General features: G+C 48.1%; 1 protein-coding gene across 1 annotated transcript in view; it reads right to left on the reverse strand.

Moving 5' to 3' along the window:
• LOC147737957 (uncharacterized) overlaps window positions 1-26,929 on the reverse strand; it is a 168,181-nt gene that overhangs the window by 35,747 nt on the left and 105,505 nt on the right.

A 26,929-nucleotide genomic window follows, 5' to 3' on the forward strand; every position in this document is an offset into this window, starting at 1 on the left:
TCCCAAAAAGTATGGAGCCCTTTCAAGAACGATCCAGACCCAACAGCGGAAAAAAGAATCTGAAGATGGCGCCCAGGAGTGGGAGCTTCCGCTGAAGCATGCCGACGTCACCGGAAATACACCAAAAGGTGGGACGTCGACGCCCACCTGGGCTACAAAAAAAAAAAAGGCTACGATTCTGGACCCAACCACAAGACCGCAGAATAATGCACAGCATAGTGAATCCAGAAAGATTCACGCTGCAAAACTTGCATTGTCCCTGGAACCTCATGTCCCCATCTGTCCACAAAAAAACCAAAATCACTTCCACCACCACAACCCAGTTCCCTATGGTAGATGAAAACATGGCAGTGAGAAAGAAATTCTGGGTTAAATAAAACTCTTCTCTTTCGTCGCCACCAGGAAATAAACTTTAGTCGCATGATGAGAGTTCAGATCAACCCTGTTTCATACAAGACACCAAAGAAGCAGAAGGCATTGGAATGTGCTTGGAGCAAAAATTGCTCAATTTAGAGTCCAGCCTCTCTCCAACCAATACCATCTTCCAGGCTAGTGAACTCTCCAGGGCACACATATAGCTGTCTACCAGTCACGTGGCATGATGAAGGCTTTTAGTCAATCCTAGTTTTACAGCAAACAGCACCGGGAATCTTGGTACTTGTAGGCAGCTGTTAACAATAATGAAAGTGGAAATGCATTCCCAGCAGGCTCATATATATGAAAATCATGCTTTGTGACTTGGTGCCAGTTAATAACAGATATATCAGCAGAATCTCAAAATCCAGAATGCACTCAGATACATTTAATCCTGACACGTGGCCGACTCTGCCCAGCCCCACCAACTTCTCAGATGGAATAGTGTGTCAGAAACTCTGGAGATCTCACAAAAACCCGGCTGCCTGCCTCAGACTTACCCTCTCAGAAAACTCCCTTCGCATTGACAAAGCTGGCATTTCTATAAACCAAGCGTGGCTATTCCGTTATTTTTCTCAAAATGCTCCGTAGTATTTTTTTGGCAACGCGCTTTGCAAATAGGTGTCTACATATATAAAGGACGCACTTTCACTACTTATGTTAATTATTACTGCTTCTTCTAGGGGAGGGGGTGAAAGAAGATAGGCATATCTACTCTCTGTATGGGAGACGGGGTGCAAACAGGTGAACTCTCGATCTAGGACATTATCAATACTCCTGGAAGCCATGAACAATCACATTTGATTGTTTGTGGCTATCATCCTGGCCTGACCCCAGAGTTCAGACAAGAGATACTTTTGCCAACTAACTGGGTGTCATTGCGATCACAACTGTCTAGCCATGACCTTTCACTTTACAAACAGCCACCATGTCCCAAACAGGGTCCATTGAAATGAAAAAAAACAAGGACTCCCAGAGTGCATTAGTTTTATACATTATATCACATTGTACTTTATTTTGCGTATGTAAAACGCGCTGCTGCCTCTAATTTGGTATCGAAGGGATGTGCAGATTTTGTCCGTTTTGCAAGGTGGGATGTGTGTGCATGAAAACCACCAACATTTCGGCCTCGCTTCACTAAGGTGACGTAAATAATTAATTTACTCTCTTAATTTCTATGCAGGTAAGTACTTAATCAAAATAACTCAATCGGAAAGAAAGAACCAGAGTCCGTGGTGTTAGAGTTCTTAGGGGTTTTATTCCTCAAAAAGGAATGGTCAAGACCATAATATCATGCTCTTCCCACCGCAGGGGTGGAAGAAGGGATAGAGAGCACGCGCTACATTTCATTGACAGTACATAGCTTATATACTTAATTCATGTCATAGGAAACAGTGCAGTAGGCGTAACAGCTGAGAGAAGACAAGATAACAGTATACACGTGTTACTAGTACGTAATCCGAAGGCGTGAACTAGGCGTAACTGAAGGTGTGTGCTAGAAACGTCACAGGTAGGTGTCACAAAAGAGGTGGCACTAACAGAAATGTTGCAATGTCAGCAGAAATCGGAAACTTGGATGCGCGCGCAGCTGCATGACGTGTGATTGACGTGAAACTAGAGGGTGCAGGGGGCTTGACATTTGCACTGACGGAAAGAGACAGAAGTCTGGCATGTCAGATCAACTTGTGCTTCTATCATATCTGATATCTTGGTGTTTAGGAACTGAGCTATCTGGACGGAAAGGTCTCTAGGGCAGAAGCTATTCTATACTGACTGTGAGTGCGAGTATAAGCGCCTAGGTGTCTGCATGAGAAGCGTGGGGGCATGGGCCTTCCATGGGAGCATGGCAACAGAAGCTATGAATTACTTGCATGGAGACAGGTCGGCCCTTTGGCCCTGTAGCTGAGGAATGTTTACTGAAGCTAGTAGGCAGGAATGTATTTTCGAGGAGCGGAACAGATAACTCGAAGGTTATAGTCAGTCTTGGCAGGCAGCAGGCTGAGCTAAGCGCGGTGGGCCGCGCTGAGAGTAAGGCAGAGTTCACGGGTACGGTGGCAGCCTGGGCTGAGGCTTTCAGAGTCAGAAGCCAGAAAAGAGGCTCGATGGCAGAAATTCAGGGCCTACTTTGCCAGAGCAGAAAAACATGTAGAGTACACTACAAAAAGACGTTGGCATAGCATACTTAGGAACGGACTATTTAATCCATTCAGGGTGGATCTGAAAGAGGACATGTTAACGTTGGACGCAAATGTATTTGCGTCTTCATAGCTGGTACAGGAGGGAAGTTACATGCACTTTAAGCTGGTACATGGAGTCGGTGGGGTACGCGCTAGGGAACACAACTTGACCATAAAATTTATATTTCCTCATTCCCTCCTTGTTCCCTACGGACCCTTCATGAAATCTCGATCCTCATGAATCGATCAGTTTGTTCTTGCAGCATCATTTGCTCATCTTTCTTTCTTTGACGGTTTGAGAGGAAACTGGAATGTTCAATGCAGGATGTGGTACACAGTCCACAAATCGCCGGCCCACACTGTAGGCACAGGCAGCAACTGAATACTATGACTAGGCCAATGCCTAGGAAGGATAGGATTTTCCATCCCCAAGCGGACAACGTTGTCCAGAACCAACCGGACCAAGTCCAGGTGCCTGGATTCTGATGTATCTGATTTGCAATTTTATGGAGACGTGTAATAGCTTGATATACAGATGGTGCGTTTTGGGGAATGAAAACACAGCAACTTGACCCGATGACCTTACAAGCTCCACCTCTATCTGCCAAGATGACGTCAATAACAAGACGATTCTGAAGGACAACAACCCGTATAGCGGACTGCTCTTCTGTTAAGTTACCTAGGGCGGAGGCAGTTTCATTCACTACTGCTTCAAGAGTTCTAGTTAATCTGCGTATTAGTTTACTATTTTGAACAGGTCCTAAAAAGAAAAAGAATCCTTTATTAAAATCGGTGTACTGTTCCCATGCCGTTTCTGTGTAGTCGACAAGTGGGATATCTCTTCTGGGTCTATTCTTTACTAGATTTGTATTTCTATGGTAATCAGGGGGAGCTAGAAAAACAGGTGGCAGAAGGAATGCAATGTAACAGGTACCATCCCAATCTGGAGGTAGGTGTATGTATGCGGTATAACCACAAACAAAATAGGAATGACTGATAGCTTTAAAGGATGATTTACCATGATCACTGAATTTGACCACAGTAGTGCATTTACTATGACCTAAGTGTACTGAACCTTTCTTCCTGATACATAATTCGCCAGTGACTGGCAATACTGACATAGTGGGTATAACAGGTGCGGCTTCGGATTCAACAGTAAGAATCATAAGGCTAACTGTGTAATTACCTAATCCATATACTTCATTTTCTAGGTCAGTTCCTATTCGAGTAGGGAGTCCCTCCTTATCAGGGTAACAGACGTCGAGCAGGACCAAGTTCAGGTTTCCCCAAACCCAGGCCCCATCGAAAACAGCGATATCAGGATCTAAGGAATTAATTATTTTGAACCATGCACCACAGGAGCCGTTGTGAGTGAACGGGTACGGAAAGAGGGGCAGAGCTCCCTTGTAATTCTGGTAGGGAGGGAGTCGGCCACATATCCAGCAGTCTGTAGCATTGTTAGTTTGATGGGAATGGTGTAGCATACTAATGAATGTGTTGTTGCGCAGCGCAAGTCTGTAGGAGAGTTCGTGTGGAGGTAACTCGCTAAAAGTGTGTTCAGCAGAGACATTGTAGACAGATTGTTCACGCCTGAAAATAGGCCAATAGATAGGTAGAAGGATGCTAGCAACAATAATTAAAATACTCAGAATAAACATGATTAATAGTGTCACTATACAGTGACTACGAAGTGATTGGCAATATGCACTTTTCTTAATTCGTCTCTCTCTCTCTCTATCTCGATCTAGGGGATACATGTCAGAAACTATTTAACCGATTCACCTAGGGGAGGACTTAAACAATTAAACTGTCTGACTTGCTAGATCGGAGTTTCGACCTGTACTCCTCTTGGGGAGTTTTTTCTCGTTCGATAACTGTAAAGTCTTTTGGCTCAACACAGTCTTTGGTGGGGGTGGACGAGTCTCGGTCTGGTTTCAGTTCATGGAATTTTTTCACATGACTCGTATGGACCCACCCCTTTCTCCCTTCGATCTTCACGGCGGTCCTCGTGGTGAGAAGGACGGTCTTCGGTGATTTCCAGCGGGGCTCCAGCGGACTCTTCCTATCGAAATTTCGCACCAATACTAGGTCCCCAGGACGGACCTCGTGCGGCTTTACATCTGTGTTGTCGGGGAAGGCTGCGGCAACCTGTGAACGACATGATTGGAGTGCAGACATCAAGGAGGCAAGGTAATCTGTCAACATATTACAATCAACATCAGTGATCTTTTTAGGAATGGGCGTCCCCCACATATTCGGTGGTCTGCCAAAAACCACTTCGTACGGGGATAGCCCTGATCTCGAGTGGGCGACCATTCTCATGTAGAACAGTGCCACGGGCAGGGTGACTATCCAGTCGACCCCTTTCTCTTGACATATTTTTGCAAGGCGTATCTTTAGTGTCTGGTTATGCCTTTCTACAAGGCCTGCGGCTTCAGGATGTCGGACACAATGGAATTTCCACTGATATCCTAGCAGTAAAGAAACTTGTTTCATTAGCTCGGACGAAAAGGGTTGTCCGTTATCTGAGTACACGACACGAGGCAAACCGTATCGTTGGAAGAATTCACGAACCAACTGCCGGGCAGTGGTCGGAGCAGTATAGTCTGAGACTGGGTATGCTTCGGTCCAGCGGGACAGAGCACAAACAACTACAAGGACATACTTGAATCCTCGACAACGGTTCATCTGGATATAATCCATCTGGAGGACTTCAAAAGGGTGATCGGGAGGATGAAATCCACCTTGCTCTACAGGGACGCTTTTTCCTGGATTGAACTGACAACAGATCATGCAAGTACGCACTTTCTGTTTCGCTGCTGCTCGTAAGTGTTTATTACTCCAGATATTCTGTAAACTGTCTAACATTGCTTTTTCTCCTAGATGTGCTGGACTATGTGCTGTATTGATTATGACTTGAACCATAGAGTCAGGGAGAAACCATGTAGATTTTCCCTTCGTCATCCAACCTTGATCTGTCTGGATCCCTCCTAGTTCAATCCATTTCTTTATTTCATCTGGGGTAGCATGTGCCTGAATATCAATTACATCTAGAGCGGGATCCTTGACTGCCATACACTTTGTCGGTACTATTGTTTTTGTCACATCAGTTGTCTGGGTGTGAGTCAATGCAGTATGTTTTGCTGTCTGATCTGCCAGGTCGTTACCCTGGGAAACAGAATCTGTGACTTTAGTATGTGCTTTACACTTCATAACAGATATGCCTGAAGGCAGATGTATTGCTTCTAACAGTGCTTGAATGAGGGGACCGTGTTGGATCTTGGCACCGTGAGAGGTCAGGAAACCTCGTTCTTGCCATAACATTCCGAAGTCGTGTACGACTCCGAACGCATAACGGGAATCTGTGTATATGTTAACATTTCTGTTCTTGGCTAGTATACAGGCTCGAGTCAGAGCAATAAGCTCTGCCGCTTGAGCGGACAGTGTGTCGATACGATGTGTTTCTTTAACTTCGGTTTCAGTGGTCACTGCATATGCGGCCACTAATTCTCCTGTATTTGTTCTCAGGCATGAACCGTCCACATAAAGTGTCAGGTCTGGATTTGTCAGTGGAACATCTGTTAAATCTCGTCGGGGCTTTGTTGCTGCATTAATGATCTCTATGCAATCATGCGGGGCTGGATCTGTCCTAATTGTGGGTAACAATGTTGCGGGGTTCAGAATGCTGCAGCGTCTAATTTCTATGTGTGGCTGGAATAGCGTTAATTCATAACCTGTCAGTCGTGCTATAGTCAAGTGTTGAGTCTGGGTTCTGTTTAAAAGAACCTCAACAGAATGTGGAACTTGTACTGTTAATTGATGGCCTAGAACAATTGAATCGCTCTGTCTGATGGCTAATGCTGTTGCTGCTACTGACTTCAAGCACGCAGGGAGTGCCTGGGCTACTGAATCCAATGTACTTGAAAAATAAGCGCAAGGTTTATGTGAACCTGCTTGATCTTGAGTGAGGACAGACAATGCTGTACCATCACGTTCTGTAACAAAAAGTGTAAACGGTTTGCTGTAACATGGTGTCGCTAAAACTGGTGCTTGGCATAAGGCTTTCTTTAATTCTTCAAAAGCTTGTGTGTGTTCTTGAGTCCAAGGAAGGACAGTCGAAGTCGCTGCCTCCTGTGTCGTTAACTGAATAAGTGGTTTAGCCAGAAATGCATATTGAGGAATCCATTGTCTGCAGTACGAGGTGAGGCCTATGAAGGCCCGCACTTCCTTTTGTGTCTGGGGTCGTGGCATATTTACAATTAACTGAATGCGATCGGGTGTGAGCTGTCTCCCCACTTTGGACAGCAAGTGACCCAAGTACACAACTTGCTGAACACAGAATTGTAGCTTCGAAGGAGACACCTTATGTCCCTTGTCTGCCAGAAAATGTAGAACTGTCAGTGATGCTTGTTCGCATTCGGGCTCACTTCGTGCGGTGATCAGTAGATCATCGACGTATTACAGTAAAGCGGTGTTAACTGGCATTTGAATACAATCTAGTTGTCTCTTCAGTGCTTGACTGTAGATGCTGGGGCTTTCTGTGAATCCTTGAGGTGCGCGGGAAAATTTGAAACTTCGTCCATTTAAACTGAATCCGAATAGATATTGGCTGTCGGGGTCAATAGGTACACTAAAGAAGGCGTTCTTGAGGTCAATTACAGTAAAGAACGTTGCTTCAGAATCAATAGCAATCAATAAGGATGAGATATCGGGAACCACAGGGTACTGTGGCACAATACATCTATTCAATTCTCTTAGATCAATCACCAGCCGATATACTGGCGGTGCATTGGGGTCGGTACGTTTAAGAATCGGAATGATTGGTGAATTACAGACATTGGAGTCGGTCTCTACGACCACTCCTTGGGCAATGAGCTCTTCAATGATTTTCAGTAAAGCCACTACAGCATCGGGTGGTAACTTGTATTGTCTGATTCTGGGTAAAACAACACCTGCCTTGAGTGTAACACGGTATGGGGTAATATGCATACAACCTACATCAGTTGGGCCTTTTGCCCACAAGTAATCTGGCACATTTTTCAATCTGACATCAATTTCTCGTAAAACATAATGACCCTTGAAATCCCGCAGAAAGAGTCTAACTCCTTCCGGGGAACAGCAAATTATAGCTCCTAGAGCCTTCAGAGTTTTTATTCCTAACAGGTTTTCTGGGCATGATTTCGTGAGCAATAAGTCTGTAATACGTGATAATGGACCCACAGCCAGGGGAACTGGTTCAGATACTTCATTTACAATAGGCTGTCCTGAAAAACCAAGGGAAACATTCTGTGAGCCTGAGAGGGGTGCCCCTGGGACTTCATCATGGCTGATTGTGGTGCGACTTGCCCCTGTGTCAATTAAAAACTTTCTGTCTTTTCCCAATACATGACTGTGTACATAAGGACCTTCTTGATCTACAGGAATTTCAATAAGAGGCAAGCCACCTTCCCTCTCTAGGCTGTTTCATGTATATCGGGGGTAATCTGGATATGCAGACTGGGCATACTGATACATTTGTTGCGAAACCTGCTGAGTCGCGGCAATGGGCTGTGGCTGTGGTACCGCTACTGTCTGTGTGGTAGGTGAGGAAGCATGCGTAGGCTGTGTGTTCTGCATGGACTGATGCTGATTATTGTCTTGTCTAGACGGATGCGGTCTTTCTTTAGTTTTACCTGTTGCTATGTTATGTTTCAGGACTGGGCATTCATGTACATAATGACCTGGCTGCTTGCAGTAATTGCATGTCCCTTTAACGGGAGCTGTAGTGTGACTTGTCTGGGTCGCACCCTTTCTATTCCCGTCGGTATGGACCGACTGGGCTACTAACATTTTCATTTTCGTGTCTTTCATGCGTTTTTGTTCCTGATCCTGTTCTTCTCTAATTCTGTTCTGATGATATTGGAGCATCTGTAACATCTGGGATGGCGTATTTGCTTGCCAAGTACTTTCAACTTTGTACACTCGGTTTTTAACTGCTAACAGGGAATTTTCAACTAACTTGGATACAAAAAGATGTGGGTACGACTCGCTACTTGGTTTAAGGCCACTATTAATAATGAAACATTTCTCGAATCTTGAATAGAAGTCACTAGTATCTTCATCATGTTTCTGTTTACAGGACGAGATGGCGTCCCAATCTTCCTTTCTAGTTGTCAATAATCTTGGCAGAACCTGTACTATCAGACCGGGTAATGCTTTAGTCTTATCCCCAAGGCCTACCCCTGGGACCCGTTTGTTCTCTTCTTCTTCTATTTCTGCCCAAACAATCTTTGTGTCCCCCACCTCCCATTCTTTTTCCCTTAATTTCTCGTAGATGCCCGTGGGCAACAGCACCTTCAACATTTTCATGATATCCTCATACGTGTAATCCCCCATTAGTGACATGTCTTTAAGCTCTCTGTGAAAACCTGCAGGGTCTTTATCATGACACGGGACTAGTTTCTTCATTTCTAACAGCTCTAATTTAGTCAGAGGCGTGTGAACATACACGCGTTTCAAGAGATGGTCCTCACCCATAACTGGGTGTACTTCTCGTAAGGGATTCTGGCTTTCAATGCCACTCCCGCATTGCATGTGGTACATTTTCCTTTCTGGAGGCGGGGCGGGAACATATTCAGAGCTTACGAAAGTGTTATATTTATCTCGTTGTTCTAGAATTATTTGTATTAACTTGGTACTGAAACCTCTCCATCTATCCATGAGTAGTGCTTCTAATAATTCGGGTAAGGGACCTGGGTCAGAATGTTGATTTCTGTATTTCGTGAGGAGGTGCTGAATCATGTATACACCTGTTAATTTCTGCTCGTCTGGGGAAAGGTTCAGAAATGTCTGTGCTAAGGTATCATCATTATATATGTCTGGATTTTCGGCCCATAATATGGCTGACCGGGCTAGTTCTTGTTCATCCATAGAATTGAGTACGTGGTACCCCATTCTTTCCCGTAGTCTTTTATCAGTCTCCTGGAACTGATGTTCAGAAGAATTCGGATTTGTTAAAGCGGAGAGAAAAACTCTCTTGTTTTCCGGACGGATACCCTTCCTAAGGTAAGATCCCTTACCTACATACGCTATAATATCTGTAGTCTTTACTGGTTCTTCTAGTTCTTCTTCCTCGTCGGAGGAAGCTTTTTCTTTCTCTTTTTGGTGTACTGCTATCACTACCTTTCTAATTTTCTTGTACATACTGGCTATGCAATTCTGTTTATCATGTTTTCCTTCAGCTATATTTTGACCCCACTTATTCAATGCATCTAATTCACTCTGATCTGTTCCAGGCCTATCTCGTTCTCTTATTAGACAATTTATGAAAAAACGTAGTATCTGTGCTTGAACGTCAACTTTCTGTTTCTCCATGGCCTCCTTAATACTGTCAGGGTCTTTCCCTGTCTGAACAAACTCATATATTCTATCCAGACGGTCCTTCATTCCTACATAGCATAGCAAGATATCAGTAGCAGATCTTAACCGTAGTGATGCCAATATCATTAGATCGTCTTTTCCGGGTACTGGATCATATCTGCAAACTGAAAGATTTTCTTTTAATGCGTCAAGGCGGGGTGACCTGAACGTGAGAGGACTCTGCATATCCCTGAGATTGAATCTGGGTGTTAATGGAGGGGTCCGAAGACCCGCGGTCGCACCTCCTGAAGCTGAGGCTTGTGCATTATCTCCCTGTGGAGTCTGTATCTGAACTTGAATTTGTCGTTTAGTTGGATCAGGTAAACGTTGTTTCGGTAGGTCAATTTTGGGTGCGGGAAGTGGCGGGGCTGGCGGAACGGGGGAGGTCTGTCGCGGTACTGGCGGAACATGATCTGGGGGCAGGGTGCCACCCCCATCCCGGTCAGTAGGCAGGGCACGAACAGGCAGATTGGTGTAAGCTGGTGCTACATCCTCTAGATAAGAATTTAGGAATATGTCTTTAGTAGTCTTATGCGTTACTTTAGTTGGAACTAATGGTGGCGGTAAGTTTTTCGGTATTTCTGATAGGGCCTCAGGTGTACCCTCGGCCGCGAGATACATACCGTTTACGAGATTGTTTCGGGCACGGTCTATTTGTTCTGTTTTTACTCGGATCCCTTCAGTAACTAATTCGTTTTCTTGGGCTTTTTCTGATTCTTTAAGTCTGTCTTCTCTACGGAGTGCTTTCTCAGCACGCTTATGTGATTCCTTACGCCAAAATTCTATGGCGTCTTTCTGGGATTGTCTAGCTTTCTTTTTCCATAATGCTTCTTCTACCTTCATGATGCACTCGGCATCCCATGTTCCAGTAACGGGCCATCTGTGTCTTTCGTCTAGATGTTTCGTATAGTCGGCCCATAAGTCTAGATACAATATGGCATCTATGCCATGCTTATGGTACATAAAGTTACCTGGAGTGTCCCTAGGGGGAATAGGAATTTCTTCCTCCAGTATCCCTTTCCTAGTTCCTATCTGCTTCAACTTGTTGAAGAACGGCATTTTGCTTACTTATTACTGAATGCTCAATCCTTGGTTTACTTAATACTGGATATAACTAGTTATACAAGAAAACATAAATGCACATTTAAAACAGTCACATTCATACCACGACATTAATCACATAAAAAAAGACATTTTGAAAACATATATGACTACCCCCTATATCGGATGTACTGCTAAACAGTACAGATACACTGGTGTAACAGTGCAGAAATTCAGAAATTCAGAATACTAGATATACTGCTAAACAGTACAGATACACTGCCTAAAAACAGTGCAGACCGGACTTGTGTACCCAAACCCGTCTAGATACGTCCCAGCAATGGTACTCACCGGGAAGCACGGAAACAGAAGGCCTCGGAAAACTCGACTGGACTCGATTCGACACTTCGGAAAACTTCGGAAAACTTCGGAAACCTGGTGGGCCTCTTGACACCTCGGACCTTGCTTCTTTCGGCTAGGCTCTGGTCGGGATCCTCCGCACTCCTCACCGCCTCGTCTGGGTACTGATCGCAGTCTTCGTCACCTCCGTGGACCAGAGGGAGATGCAGGAAATCCTGCCGGTACGCGTAAGTTCCTTCTAGCTGATGGCAGGGAACGGAGCTTGCAATGCACCTACCGGCGCGTGAGGTGGGGGAGGGGTCCCTGTTCGGGCGCCAAAATGACGTAAATAATTAATTTACTCTCTTAATTTCTATGCAGGTAAGTACTTAATCAAAATAACTCAATCGGAAAGAAAGAACCAGAGTCCGTGGTGTTAGAGTTCTTAGGGGTTTTATTCCTCAAAAAGGAATGGTCAAGACCATAATATCATGTTCTTCCCACCGCAGGGGTGGAAGAAGGGATAGAGAGCACGCGCTACATTTCATTGACAGTACATAGCTTATATACTTAATTCATGTCATCGGAAACAGTGCAGTAGGCGTAACAGCTGAGAGAAGACAAGATAACAGTATACACGTGTTACTAGTACGTAATCCGAAGGCGTGAACTAGGCGTAACTGAAGGTGTGTGCTAGAAACGTCACAGGTAGGTGTCACAAAAGAGGTGGCACTAACAGAAATGTTGCAATGTCAGCAGAAATCGGAAACTTGGATGCGCGCGCAGCTGCATGACGTGTGATTGACGTGAAACTAGAGGGTGCAGGGGGCTTGACATTTGCACTGACGGAAAGAGACAGAAGTCTGGCATGTCAGATCAACTTGTGCTTCTATCATATCTGATATCTTGGTGTTTAGGAACTGAGCTATCTGGACGGAAAGGTCTCTAGGGCAGAAGCTATTCTATACTGACTGTGAGTGCGAGTATAAGCGCCTAGGTGTCTGCATGAGAAGCGTGGGGGCATGGGCCTTCCATGGGAGCATGGCAACACAAGCTATGAATTACTTGCATGGAGACAGGTCGGCCCTTTGGCCCTGTAGCTGAGGAATGTTTACTGAAGCTAGTAGGCAGGAATGTATTTTCGAGGAGCGGAACAGATAACTCGAAGGTTATAGTCAGTCTTGGCAGGCAGCAGGCTGAGCTAAGCGCGGTGGGCCGCGCTGAGAGTAAGGCAGAGTTCACGGGTACGGGGGCAGCCTGGGCTGAGGCTTTCAGAGTCAGAAGCCAGAAAAGAGGCTCGATGGCAGAAATTCAGGGCCTACTTTGCCAGAGCAGAAAAACATGTAGAGTACACTACAAAAAGACGTTGGCATAGCATACTTAGGAACGGACTATTTAATCCATTCAGGGTGGATCTGAAAGAGGACATGTTAACGTTGGACGCAAATGTATTTGCGTCTTCATAGCTGGTACAGGAGGGAAGTTACATGCACTTTAAGCTTGTACATGGAGTCGGTGGGGTACGCGCTAGGGAACACAACTTGACCATAAAATTTATATTTCCTCAAAGGAACGATTCTTTCAGCAACAAGTAGGAAGTGGGATAAGGGAGGGGGTGGCAAATGGTGAGCACTTTTGCGTCCGCTTTGATGTTCTCAGTGGCCGAGCGGCTCACTGAGAACATCAAAGCGGTTGCGAAACTCCTCCCAAAGGCTGCAGGCGGACAAATGGTGTGCGCGCCCGGCGCACATGCACTGTGCCTGGTCCACCTGCAGACTTTGGAAGCATTTTTGAGAGCCCTTACTTAACTTTCGCAGAGCAACACATGCACGTTCGCTCAGCGAGGCGTAAAAAGGGAGGAACACCTTTTATTCCTCTTCCATTTTCTCATAACGGTTGTCAAGCCTGGTTTGCACTTTTATTTGCTTCTGAAGTGACTAATATTACTGATATGGGTGTGGGGAGATTAATCTATTATTTTAATAAAGCGTGTTATCCTGATGAATAAGGTGATCCGCAAGCTAAAAGGGACTAAATGGGAGATGGAGGAGTACCGACGAGGAAATGCTTCAAGACATTATGTTTACCCAAATACTCAAACTGCAATGGGTAATAGACCATTTGTTATAGCTGTAACTAGAGCCCAAGCAGATTTATGTGCGAGTAGTGTTGGGAAAATTCCAGTGGGGAAAAGTGAATGTACTTTAGTTCTGAACATTGCTGGTAATAACAATAGTAGCTTCACGTCTTCACATAACACCTATTTTATATGTGGAAATAAGGGATACTACCATCTACCTGTTGGATGGTCTGGAGTTTGCTATGTGTCTTTTTTATTGCCCTGCATCATATCACAAGGACTCAAAACTGTTTAATGACTTTTCCAAAAACAGATTTAAGAGGACAGCAAATCACGATGAGGTGGATCAGACTGACACCTCACAACAGCAATATGTTGATTTTAATTTGAGGCTGTTCTTTGTTGGTGCTGCCTTGAACAGTAGGAATATCACACGTTTGACGCGGTCGTAGAGGTTGTAACCAACCAGACAGCTATGGCACTTGGAAACATCACAGAGGAACTACAGATTGTGGGGATTGTGGTGCTCCAAAACTGTATGGTCCTGGACGTAGTCCTGGCTGATCGAGGTGGTGCATGTCGCATCATGCGACTGCACTGTTGCTAGTAACGGAAGAGGCAAGGAAATTGGTTGACGAAGGAGGAAGGGCAGCTATCATCTTGTTGGACCTTAGCGCAGCGTTCGACACTGTTAAACATTCCATCTTAATCAACCGTCTCAGAATGAGCGGGGTGTCGGGCGCTGCACTAAATTGGATTTCCTCCTTCCTCAGTGAGCGCCATTTGCAAGTCTTTGAGGGAGACACAGTTTCATCAGTCCAGCGGTTGGAATGCGGAGTCCCTCAGGGCTCGGCATTAAGCCCAACATTATTCAATATTTACATGAAGCCATTGGCGGCAGTGGTTCGTCCCTTCGGCATTAAGATCATCAGTTACGCAGACGATACACAATTGGTGGTATCACTGAGCCAAGACTTGGACTCGTCTGGTAAACTGACACCCTGCCTTGAGGCAGTAGCCGAATGGATGGAGGACTCCTGCCTCCGCCTTAACGGAGAAAAAACTGAAATAATGTTGTTAGGTAATGTCACCCCTACCACCATCACGTCCTTATGGCCTACATGTTTGGGACCAGCTCCACCACCCAAATCACATATAAAGAGTCTGGGAATGTGGCTCGATGAGAAACTGACCTTCAATCATCAAGCCACAATGGTATCAGCAACATGTCACACCCTGTTAAGGATGATGCGGAAAATTCTCCCTCTCCTCCCTTTTGCAGCACGAAAAATCATGATTCAGGCCTTAATTTTGTCCCGTCTAGATTACGGAAACTCCCTATATCTGGGAACTCCTTTGTCCACCATTAACAAATTACAAGTGGTACAAAACAATGCAGCTAGACTCCTCCTTCAAATTCCTAGGAGACAATCGGCCAAACAAGCTCTCCGTCAATTACATTGGCTTCCAATGAATGCCAGAATTCAATTTAAAACATTGTGTATAACTCACAAAGCCATCTGGAAAACAGGCCCAAAAATTCTCCACTCTTTAATACCACTCTACCTTCCTTCCAGGTCGCTTCGATCTAGTAACCATTTTTTAGCCTCCATCAAAAGGATAAAGAAGGTGAGATGGGGAGGCCGCTCCTTTTCACATCTAGCGGCCAAATCCTGGAATGCTCATCCCCAATCTTTGAGAGAGATGGGCAACCTTACTGCCTTCCGTAAACACCTGAAGACACATCTTTTCAACTAATGTCTTCATTGAATTGTCACTTCTGGTCTTGAAGCGCTACGAGGCCTCCGGGTAGTATGGCGCTATACAAGTACTCTTTTAATTCAATTCAATCATCGGGAGTAGTTGCTGCGTGTACATTCCAGATCATGCCCCTTCAGATTTTGATGCGATATCTAAACTACATAAGATTGATGCTGAGAATCACCCTGATACTGGAACATGAACTTTAACTGGTTGGCTATGTACATTGTTTGTCACCTGGAAACTGTTAACAGTTCTGTGTATATTGCTTGAAATTCTACTGACATGCTGCCTATGTATACAATGTGGTCCAATACTTTGCTCCATCTGTATCACTGCTTGTACACCTGCCAGACGTGATGTTAAACAAATAAATGCCCAATGTGTACTAGACAAAGAAGTTGATGAAATGATGCAGATCATTGTACATGATGTATACTTAGACTCTCCTAGATTATAGATGTCTTCAGCTAATGCTAAAAGGGAAGTCTGTGGAAATTTGGCAGAGCGCTGTTAGCATTGAGCTGAAGCCACCTTGTCCGACCATGTGCTCACCATGTGCTCTCTCCTTCTTTGCTGTTGCTTGCCCTTGTGCTTTGCTCAAGAACTGGTTATACTTAGCCCTTGCTACTCTGCACATGTTCACAAGAATCTGTAGCCGCCCATGCACCTGCTCTAGTCTGTTACTGTCAGGCTGTTTTAACCGGATTCAGCAACTTATCGCCCCTCCTTCTTTGTTGACTGTGCATTCTCTGTATGACCACATGTATAAAACTCTTCCTATGTGAACTTGTACCGCCTCCTTTTGAGCTCCTGTGTGGGTATAAAAGACCCATGGTTCTTCTACTCCTTGTGCTACTTCATACACTGCCCAAGGGTGATGTGTGAATGTAGTTCCACCTCATGAGGTTTAATAAATTGTTATCTTGACATCTCAGTTTCCGTGCTAACTTCTATTTGCTGGTCTGAGGACTTATGTGCAGAGAAGGGCGAACCCTTAGCACTGGTAGGCCTTGCTGTTTTAGGTCTTCATGTGGAAGGTAGTGTTTAAGTTTCCACAGAATAGTCAGCTCCTAATTTGCTCCTTTGGTGACTGCGCTAATGTGATCCTGCATATTCAGATGTTTATCTAATACCCAAGGATCTAGCAGAGTGTATGATGTGAGGAGAGCAGTTGAGGGCTACAAGAGGTTTCAACCAAAGATCAATCTTGGGGATGTTATTCGGCGGTGAGATGAGAAAGAATTCAGTTTTCGCAGTATTGAGTTTGAGATGGTTATCCGTGAGCCAGTGATGTGTATTTTGCAAAGTGGAATTTTTTATTTATTTTTTTATTCCTCATATACTAATAGTGGGTGTTCTGGAAAGGGATCCTCTCCTCCTCCCCAACATCTCAATATTCCGGCCACATGATTTGATGTCTATGGGGAGAGGTGAAGAAACCCCCCTCCAGTCTTTACTGTTTGCTTATCCACCTCAACCTGCAAAACTTGACAGCCCTCGGTTTGGTTGAGTACCAAGCACCAACAGTAACCAGGTGAAATCATCGGAATATTCTCATCGGTTCCGCCATGCCACTAGGAGCTCCCAAATCTTATCCTGAGAGGAATTCTCACACGCTATGTCTGACTCACTAGTATATATGATATACTTCAGGCATTCAGAAAAAATGGGAGCATTTTCAGACTTCCATATCTTGCACATCTCTCGTCTTGCTAATAACATTACATAAAAGATAAATTTAGTCTGCAAATCATTCAGATGGTACTCTGCTTCTAGGCCAAACAGAATCGTTCTAGATGATATCACAATCTGCGCGCCCAACACATCTACCAAGAAACCCTCAATTCTAGTCCAGAAAAGATTAAGACTTGGGCATTCAACAAACATATGTAAATCATCATCCTCTGGTAATTTACACCGTGGGCAGCCATATTGCAGGTTTGTGATCTTCGGAGAAAAATATACTCTGTAGAGAGTAAACAAATGATTCCGTTTGAGAGGAGCTGGCTTTACTATTGTGTTCAACAGACTAAAGGAATCCACCCATAGGTCGACTATGTTATTGCTATCTAGGCCCTCTATGTTTCCCCAGAGCTTGTTAAGGTCCACCTCAGTAACTCCATCCTTTTCAATCAGGGCCTCATACCAATAAGAAAGCTCTTTATCCCAACGCCCCTTCCTATTTACTAGGTCAAATTTGGAGTTAGATACATCATCCCATGTTATAGTAGACCACCAGCTTGATAACTGGTATTATTTAAACCTAGTAAGGGTTCCTCCTGTCAACCTAAAGAGGGAATCCCACCCCAATAGCTGCTGATTATCTTGCAGGTCTTTCTATTGAATCAACCCAGCTATCTTAAGTGGAGTTGACAGTTGGTCATTTAGGCAATCCGGAGTACCTGGCGAATCCCATATCGGGGCCTGGGATGCATAATATGAGATTTCTAGCTTTTTCCTGAAAAAAACCCAATTCTTCAGAGCTGTAAGTAATATCTTTAGTCTGACCTTTTTATAGAATCTTGGGTCTTGAAACTTAAACAGAAAAAAATCATGGCTTTGGGGAATACCATGCAATAATGCCTGAAATAGACGTCCCAAAAAAGATGTATCAGCTTTATCTGCCATTAACCTGAAGTTTTTAAAATGAAAAGAATGGCAATAATGGAGAATATCAGGTAACGCAAGTCCTCCCATTTTCAATTGTCTTCTTAACTTCCTAGTAGAAATTCTAGGCGATTTTGAGTTCCAAATAAAAGAACCGATTTTTCCTTGTAGTCTAGCTATATCCTTTCAATTAAAAGATAAGGGTACTGAATTAAACAAAAAAGTTACCTTCGGCAGTATTATCATTTTTATGAGGTTAACCCTCCGAAAGATGTTTAATGGAAGCCCGGACCAACGCTGTAACTGTCCACATATATCCTTATATACTCTATCTAAATTTACTTTCGATGTCTATGTGATGTCCTGGACCAAATGAATTCCAAGGTACCTCATCCGTAACTTCACTTCAGGGAGCACCACCTCCTGATTCCACTACATGATTTCCGTCTTTTCTTTATTAACTTCGTCAGAAGCGGTCGCTCCCTACTGCCCCTGCTCACTCTACCTACTCTACCTTGGGTATCGTAGCGCTGCTCTGCTGACATTCATAGCGCTTTACCGTGCCTGCATTAACTTATCTAATTACATCAGTTCAAACCGCCTGTATTGTAATATTTGCCTGTATTGTCTCACCGACTTTGAGTGCCTGTGCTCGCTCGAATTGCCGATCGTTTTATTCACTTGTCACTTGCTGCTGTGACCCATTGCTTGTGTGCTCCTCTCCTCAGGCGCCTCGCTGACCAACGCATTCCATTTAATCAATTGCCCCAACCCGGTCGGCGCTTCAGTTCCAGACGCCATTATTGTTGTTGTTGAGCCCGGAGCCCGCCCCCTCCACCACGCACCCGCCTCCCAGCTGCTCCTCCCTCGCCCCTCCCCCCTCCCCACCCACTTATGACAGATGCATTTGCGTGCAGCGTTCACGCGCAGCGGTCGCGCCCCATTCGCGCCGAAGGTGCGCCAAAGGTACTCCGTCTACGCCCGTCCGTGCCTGGACCGCGCCCATGCCTGACCCCCTGGCCCCCGTAACACCCACCCCACCTGCTTTACATACGACGCCTCCAACCTCTTAGCCCTAAACCCCGGCCGACTCCCCAACTGCGCCCAAGCCGCACCTGGACACACCCATGGACCCTTCATATGCAACTCCTGCAAGTATTACGGCACCAAGACCAACTCCTCATCCACCAACACCAAACAGAGATCTGACACCAACCACCTTAAATGCATCCTGCTCAACACCCGCTCGGTCCACAGACACGCCATCGACCTTTGGAATCTACTAGACACCATCTCTCCTGACGTCGCCTTCCTAACAGAAACATGGTTGAACGCCTCCTCAACCCCAGACATCACCATCGCCATCCCGGAAGGCTACAAGATCATCCGAAAAGACCGCACCTACCAAACAGGAGGAGGCATCGCTATCGTCCATAAGAATTCCATCCGAGGGGGGCGGAGCCAGGCCGGCGGCCAAGATGGTCGCCGGGGCTCCCGGCTCCGATGGCCTTCTCCTCCAGCCACTTGATCCAGCTGTTGCGGTGGCGCCGCCGACGGTTTGTCGAACGACGGAATGTGCCCTGACCCGCTGGGAGTGACTCTGGCGGCTCTCCGAGTTCGGATGGCGGAGATATGCCCTTCGGTCGGCGGGGCCTGCGCGGGTCCCGGCGCCGGGGACTCGCGCGAGGTCGCTGCCGCCATGGACACAACAACATCGGTCAGGAAGACTCGAGTGGCGCCAGACACCCGCCGGGGTGTTTATCTAGCCCCGAGAGGAGCCCCTGCTCTTGCTGTGGAGAGCCGGCTCCCCGTGTTGTATGGACCCTCCCTCCTCCCTTGATTGCTGCCTCGCTGATGGAGGACTGCGGCGTTGCTCTTTGTTTCCCTGATGGGAATGAAAGCACATCGGCTGAAGTGGATTGTGTCCGTGTTTTGGTGTTCGGAGCCAGCTAATGGGTTGTGATTTGGTATCGCTCGGATGCACAGTGAGAAATGTGTGGGACCACCGGGTCGAAGGCCGGGGTGGCTGTTACACCGTCTGCAACTGGAGAGACGCCCTGATACTCGACAAAATGGCTGCTTGTGTGAGGGCTCCGGCGGCACTTATGCTGTGGGCCCTGATTGATGGTGTCGTCTCTGCAGAGCCGCTCCCACCGGCACAGACGGCGATGCACACCTGGCTTGGAGCAGGGGGTTTGAATATCCACCCTGATGCAACGGCAACGTTCAATTGTGAGCTTGGACCCCAGCTTTTGCGGTGTCACGAATGCATGTGATGCTGACACTTTTTCCGGATGACTATGGCTCAGTGACTCCCCCTTCAGTTCGTGGTAGGGCCCGGACGGGTGTATTTGATACGTCCTTGTATGATGCTGGCAAGTGCGAATTGGTCTGTGTGACTTCCCTGATCGCTACGGAAGGTTTCTTCGGAACGGTGCCTGCCACCCCGGCGCATGGAATCATCGGTAACTCCGTTGATGTGAAACATGGGGTGACCTCAGTGCTGCCTTTTCACCAGCGGTTGCTATCGTCATGCTACGTAAACTGCGCAGTCTGACTATTTGTACCGACCTGTACCTGCATGGCTGATCGGGAGGCTGTCGAGGATGGCGGGCAGCTTCAGGAAAGTGTTGTGCTCCAGGACACTGCAAGATCTCCTGTTTTCCCCTGGTCATTCATTCTTACTGTACCCTCACTACTATGCTTAAATGGCGACGTAAGGTTTGGGCTGGGATACAGCATTGTTTCGACCGGGTATGCCGGGGCTGCGGGGGGAGGATCGTTTTTCTGGGCTGCTAAGGGAGGGGGTCACCATCGAGGTTGGGTGCTTGGGTGTTCTGGCGCGTCGATTGTTAATTTATATTGAGGAGTGTCTTGATTGTTCAGCGGCGACGCCATTTTAGATGTGCACTAAGCCGGGGGGAGGGGGCGGGGGCCTGAACTGGGGACCCCCCCACTACGTTTTTTCTTCTTTCTACTTCTCTTCTCTCCTATATTTCGGGTTCACATTGGGCGACAGGCACGCTGCTGAGGGGGGGGCTGTAGCCGGAGGCAGGGGTGCAGGGTGGGGGGTTTGCGTGGGGGTAATATTATCTTTCCTTTTTCTGTTTCTAGGGCCTCTTTTTCTCTTCTGCCTCTTTCAGCTTTTCTCTACTTATCTTCTTTTCGTCTTTGTTAGGACTAAGTAACGGGCTACTCTCCGTACGCTCTGGTGGTATGAATTGCAGGGGGGGATGTTGTTACAAAATTTTTGTGTTGAGGCGGGCACCTGCTGTGTAGGGGGCGGAATGTATAGCTTTTTGTCTATCCTGATATTGTGTACTGGATTTATCGTCCTGCCTGCAGTAGTCCTGACCATGTATATCCTGACTTTCGCTGTCCCCTTGCTTTTGTATTATTTGATTGTGCGGCAATGGATCCTGCTTTCCTCTAAACTTTAAAAGAAACCTCACTAATCCTGGTGCCAATTTGGTACGGACATTATCCTGAGTTACAACGGGGGGTTTGGATGGCGGAATGTTGCTTTGCTAGCTGCTTAATTCACTTGCTTTGACCGCCTTTGATTTACTGGCCGACTGTGATGGTATCGTATCTGCGATTGTAACTATGCTACTGACAATAAAGGTTTACCAAAAATTTACACAAAAAAAAAAAAAAAAAGAATTCCATCCGCATCTCAACCAGCTCTGACGTCAACCTCGCTACCGCCGAACACCTTCACTTCCAGATCCACACCGACCTCAAGACCACACTCAGAGGCACCCTCCTCTACAGGCCACCAGGACCCCGTGCACAATTCAGTGAAGACATCACTGACTTTATCACCCCACACGCCCTCCCCTCCGAGGACTACATTCTATTGGGAGACCTCAATTTTCACCTGGAAAAGAGCAACGACAGCAACACCACCACCCTTCTGGACAATCTCGCCAACCTCGGACTCAAACAGCTCGTCAATACCCCCACTCACTACGCAGGTCACACACTCGACCCTATCTTCACCTCCAGCAAACATATCTCCTTCAGTCACACCACAGCTCTCCATTGGACGGACCACAGCTGTGTTCACTTTATCTACAAAAAGACCACAACCCACAACCATCCTCAACCTACTCTGCAAAGAAACTGGAACAAAATCACCATCGACCAGACCTCCTCATCGCTTCTTCAAAACCCCCCTGCCCACTCTTCGAACCCCAACCAAGCAGCCATTAACCTCACTCAATGGCTAACCAACAGCGCCAACAACCTAGCACCTTTGAGAAAACGTCAAATCAAACTAGGCAGCAAAAACGCCCCCTGGTTCAACGATGATCTTAAGAAATCCAAGAAACTCTGTCGCTCCCTTGAGAAGGCCTGGAAAAAAGACCCAAACACCAGCACCAGGGACGCCTTCAAAAACGCCACCCGCATACACCACCAACTGATCCGGACTGCCAAGAAATCCGCATTCAACAACAACGCCCACAACAGCAAGGAATTATTCAACATCGTTAAAGAGTTTACCAACCCCACTGCCAACTCCAACGACATCACTCCCTCTCAAACCCTTTGCGACTCCCTAGCTTCGTTCTTCCACGACAAAATTGCAGACATTCACAACGGCTTCGACAACCAACCCGGAGTCCAACCCACCCAACCTTCTGATGTACCTTCACCCCCCTTGAACATCCTTAACGACTAGAACGAAATCTCCACTGAGGACACCAACCGCCTGATGAACTCCATCCACTCAGGATCCCCCACAGACCCATGCCCTCACTACATCTTCAACAAAGCAGATACCATCATAGCACCACACCTCCGAGACGTCATCAACTGCTCCCTCAACTCCGCCACCTTCCCGGAAAGCTGGAAACACGCCGAACTCAGCGCCCTTCTGAAAAAACCCACAGCTGACCCCACCGAACTCAAAAACTACCGCCCAATCTCGCTCCTTCCATTCCCGGCCAAAGTCATCGAGAAAGCCGTCAACAGCCAGCTCGCCGCCTTCCTCGAAACTAACAAATCCCTTGACTCCTCATAGTCCGGCTTCCGAGCCAAACACAGCACCGAGAACGCCCTCATCGCAGCAACAGACGACATTCGAACTCTACTGGACAATGGAGACACAGTCGCCCTCATCCTCCTCGACCTCTCCGCAGCCTTAGACACAGTCTGTCATAGCACCCTGTTACAGCGCCTCAGAAACATCGGAATCCAAGGAAAAGCACTGGAATGGATCACCTCGTTCCTTGCCGGAAGAACTCAGAGAGTCCGCCTCCCACCATTCAAGTCAGAGGCCACTGAAGTCATTTGCGGCGTGCCACAAGGATCTTCACTCAGCCCCACCCTCTTCAACGTATACATGAGCCCCCTCACGGCCATCGCACGCCAACACAACCTCAACATCATCTCATACGCTGATGACACCCAACTGATCCTCTCACTCACCACAGACCCTAACACCGCCAAAACCAACCTAAATGAAGGAATGAAAGAAGTTGCCGAGTGGATGAAACACAGCCGGCTGAAACTGAATTCAGAAAAAACAGAAGTCCTTATCTTAGGTACCTCCCCCTCCGTCTAGGACGACTCTTGGTGGCCAGAGGCCCTTGGAAAAGCACCCATCCCGACGGACCACGCCCGGAACCTGGGCGTCATCCTGGATTCCTCACTCTCGATGACCAGACAAGTCAACGCCGTTTCATCATCTTGCTTCAACATTCTTCGCATGCTCAAAAAAACATTTCGCTGGATCCCCACCGAAACTAGAAAAACGGTCACCCACGCACTGGTTACAAGCCGCCTGGACTACGGAAACACCCTATACGCCGGTACCACCGCAAAACTTCAGAAAAAACTCCAACGCATCCAGAACGCATCAGCCAGACTCATACTAGACATCCCGCGTAAAGACCACATTTCCGATCACCTGAAAAACCTCCACTGGCTCCCCGTCAATAAGAGGATAACATTCCGCCTCCTAACCCACGCACACAAAGCACTTTACGAACTTGGACCCGAATGCCTCAACACACGACTTTCCTTCTACACCCCCTCCCGCCAGCTACGCTGTTGGACAGGCCTCGTGAAAGGCCCGCTCCCTCCCCGCATGATAGGGTCCGGACACCGGCTCTCACTGTACCCCTTGAAAGAACCACCCCGGCAACCCGCCGAAGCAACCCGCAACCCGTCCCCAACGGGACGCCTGCTCCCGAACATCCCAGCATCGGCTGTCCCGGGCCTCCTACAGCACCATCGCCCCTGCCCAGCCGCCATCTTGGACACTGCACCACGAGGCCGCGTGGCCTCAGCTCGACCCCAACCCTGGGCCTGGCCAGGCCCCGACATCGAGGCACCACCATCCACCCAGGAGGTGAAGAGACCACTTGGCAGGTCAATGGGAGAAAGGAGTGTCGATGGCTCTCCCCCGCCAGGTGCCGATCGCCCCCGGCCTCCCCGGGCGCTGGCTCCACCCCCCTGCTGGGTGTCTGAACTCCCTCATCCCGGACCTCCCGACCTCCAAGTGCGAGGGTCCGGACATCAAAGGAGACCAGACCTATAACTGGGGCAGCTCCAGAGCAGGAAGGCAGTTGTATCCTGGAGTCGAGAGACACCTTGAAGAACTCATCCTTGACGGACTGCTGGCGCTGCCGCAGCCCTGCCTTGTGAACTATCTCCGAAGCCTGCTGGCGCTGCCGCGGCCCTCTGCAACGTGCATCTCCATCGGGACCTGCTGGCGCTGCCGCTGCCCATCCTTGAGAACCATCGCTCTGCCTGCTGGCGCTGCCGCGGCCCATCCTTGAGAATCATCGCTCAGCCTGCTGGCGCTGCCGCGGCCCATCCTTGAGAATCATCGCTCTGCCTGCTGGCTCTGCCGCGGCCTTCTGCAACGTGAAGTCATCCTAGCCTGCTGGCGCTGCCGCGGCCCCCTTGCCGAGAACTATCATCCAAGCCTGCTGGCGCCGCCGCAGCCCGACCTTGCCAACACCTGAGCTCGAGGATTGTGAGCTCCTTCTGGCCGCCCCTGTACCACACCGGTACCAAGACTGTCCCGCTACCCCTTACCCTACAGAGACTAGAATTGGGAGGATCCTCGTGTCCTGCCCCCACTGTATCGTTGATAACCTTGCCTCAAGAATCCTATATAAAGTGTGCAGATCGCATCCTTGTGTGGTGTCCATTTGTGGGGGGGAAGTTACCTGTCTGTACGATCGCTAGGAGACGGCCCTCACCGGAGGCCTCTCCCCCTGTGCTCGGCCGACCCTCTGGGTCTCCATCTAACATTGGTGGCCAGCGGCGCGATCCGAACCAATGCATAATCGTACAGAGAGTAACTCACCCCACGACACAACCACAATGACAACAAAAGAGAGCGGAACCACAGAAAAATTCCAGATGAAAAAACTAGAAGAATATAACCACAGAGAACTAAAGCAATTCTGCATGGAGCTAGGCATCGCTACCACAGGACTGAACACGAAAGAAGACTTCAAGAAAGCCCTGGAATCCTGGGCAGAAACGGGTACGGCCGTACCCCAAAACCAAAGCCTCGAGGCACCGGAAACGAACACCGCTCCGACGGAAGAAAGAAGATCGGGTCTCTCCCCAGAGGAGATCCGAGAACGGGAAAAAAGCAGACTCCACGAATTGGAGCTGGCTCGACTTCGGTTGGATGGAGAACTGAAATTGGCGGAACAAAAAATAACATTGGAACACCTGCGGCTCCAAGAGGAGCGGGAAGAGAAACAAAGACAGAGAGAGCTAGAAGAGAAGAAGCTAGCCTACGAACATGAGCGCAACCTAAAAGAGATAGAGCTTCAAAAACAGAATAAAGATCTCGGGGTGCCCGAGCGCCCGAACACTCCTGCCACCACAGACCCTAAAGTCCACATCCCCAAGGATGTCGTCAGAGAATATTACCGGAACGACGACATCCAGCAATGGTTCAAAGCCTACGAGGTAGCCATGACCTCACACCGGATTCCCCGAAGCGACTGGGGAGCCGGGCTATGGGGGAGGTTCGTTAACGAGGGGCGAGACGCCCTGCTGCAACTCCCGGACCATCAGATGACCTCCTACGACACATGAAAGCTGCCCTCCTCACTCCATACGGACTCACGCCCGAGATGTACCGCCAGCGGTTCCGCGACTGAAAACGGATCCCGGGTACCACTTGGGTGGAGTACGTGAACTTTTTTAGCAGAGCCTTCGAGGGGTGGATCAAGGGCAGCAAGGTGACCACTTACGAGCAACTCTTTGACTTATTGTGTGGGAGCACCTCTCGAACAATTGCTTCGTCGAGCTGAGGCAGCACCTTCTCGACAGTAAACTGACTGAACCTCGGCAACTTGCCGCCGAAGCTGACCGATGGGAAAGCACCCGAGTTGCCCAAAGCGGGCCCAGCGAACCAAACCGAACCAACCAGGGACCCCATCGCCCCCGAGGGGGAGGAGGAGGCCAGGGTCGGGGCAGAGACGCCGTCCCGGCAGCTCCCGCCAGCAGCGCCCCGCCCCCGGCCGGCAGGGGAAACCCCCCGATGCGTCCAGGGTTCCGAGCCAATGTTACTTGCCACCGATGCCAGCGACCCGGCCACTACGCCAACGACCCTAATTGCCCGAAGAACCAGAACCCTATGCCCCGCCAGGTCGCTGCCGCCGCCCTGGGAGAAGAGCAAACCCCAGAAGATTCTGAAGAGTACGAGGCCGACCAGCCCGAGTGGGAACCAGCCGCCATGTCCCTGGTCTGTCTAGGGGAAAGAGACATGATCCCGCGGGCTCCCCTACCCGCCAATACGCGAAAATACGGCCAGTGGGTCAACATTAATGGGCGACGGGCTGAGGCCCTGCGCGACACCTGGGCCAGTGTGACCGCAGTCCGCGCCCACCTGGTGACCCCGGAGCAGATCTTGCCGAACGTCCTTTGCCCCGTCCGGTCAGCCGACAACTCAGAAAGCCTGTGTCGGATGGCCTGCGTCCCCTTCGAGTGGGGAGGGGTGTCCGGAATGCTGAAAGTCACTGTCCGCGATGATGCACCAGTGGACTGCCTCCTGGGGAACGACCTCGAAAGTTCCCCCTGGGCAGCCGTCGAGAGAAAAGAACACCTGGGGATGTTGGGCCTTCCTGCA

Source organism: Lissotriton vulgaris, chromosome 1_1 (assembly GCF_964263255.1).
Source record: "Lissotriton vulgaris chromosome 1_1, aLisVul1.2, whole genome shotgun sequence".
Lineage (NCBI taxonomy): Eukaryota > Metazoa > Chordata > Amphibia > Caudata > Salamandridae > Lissotriton > Lissotriton vulgaris.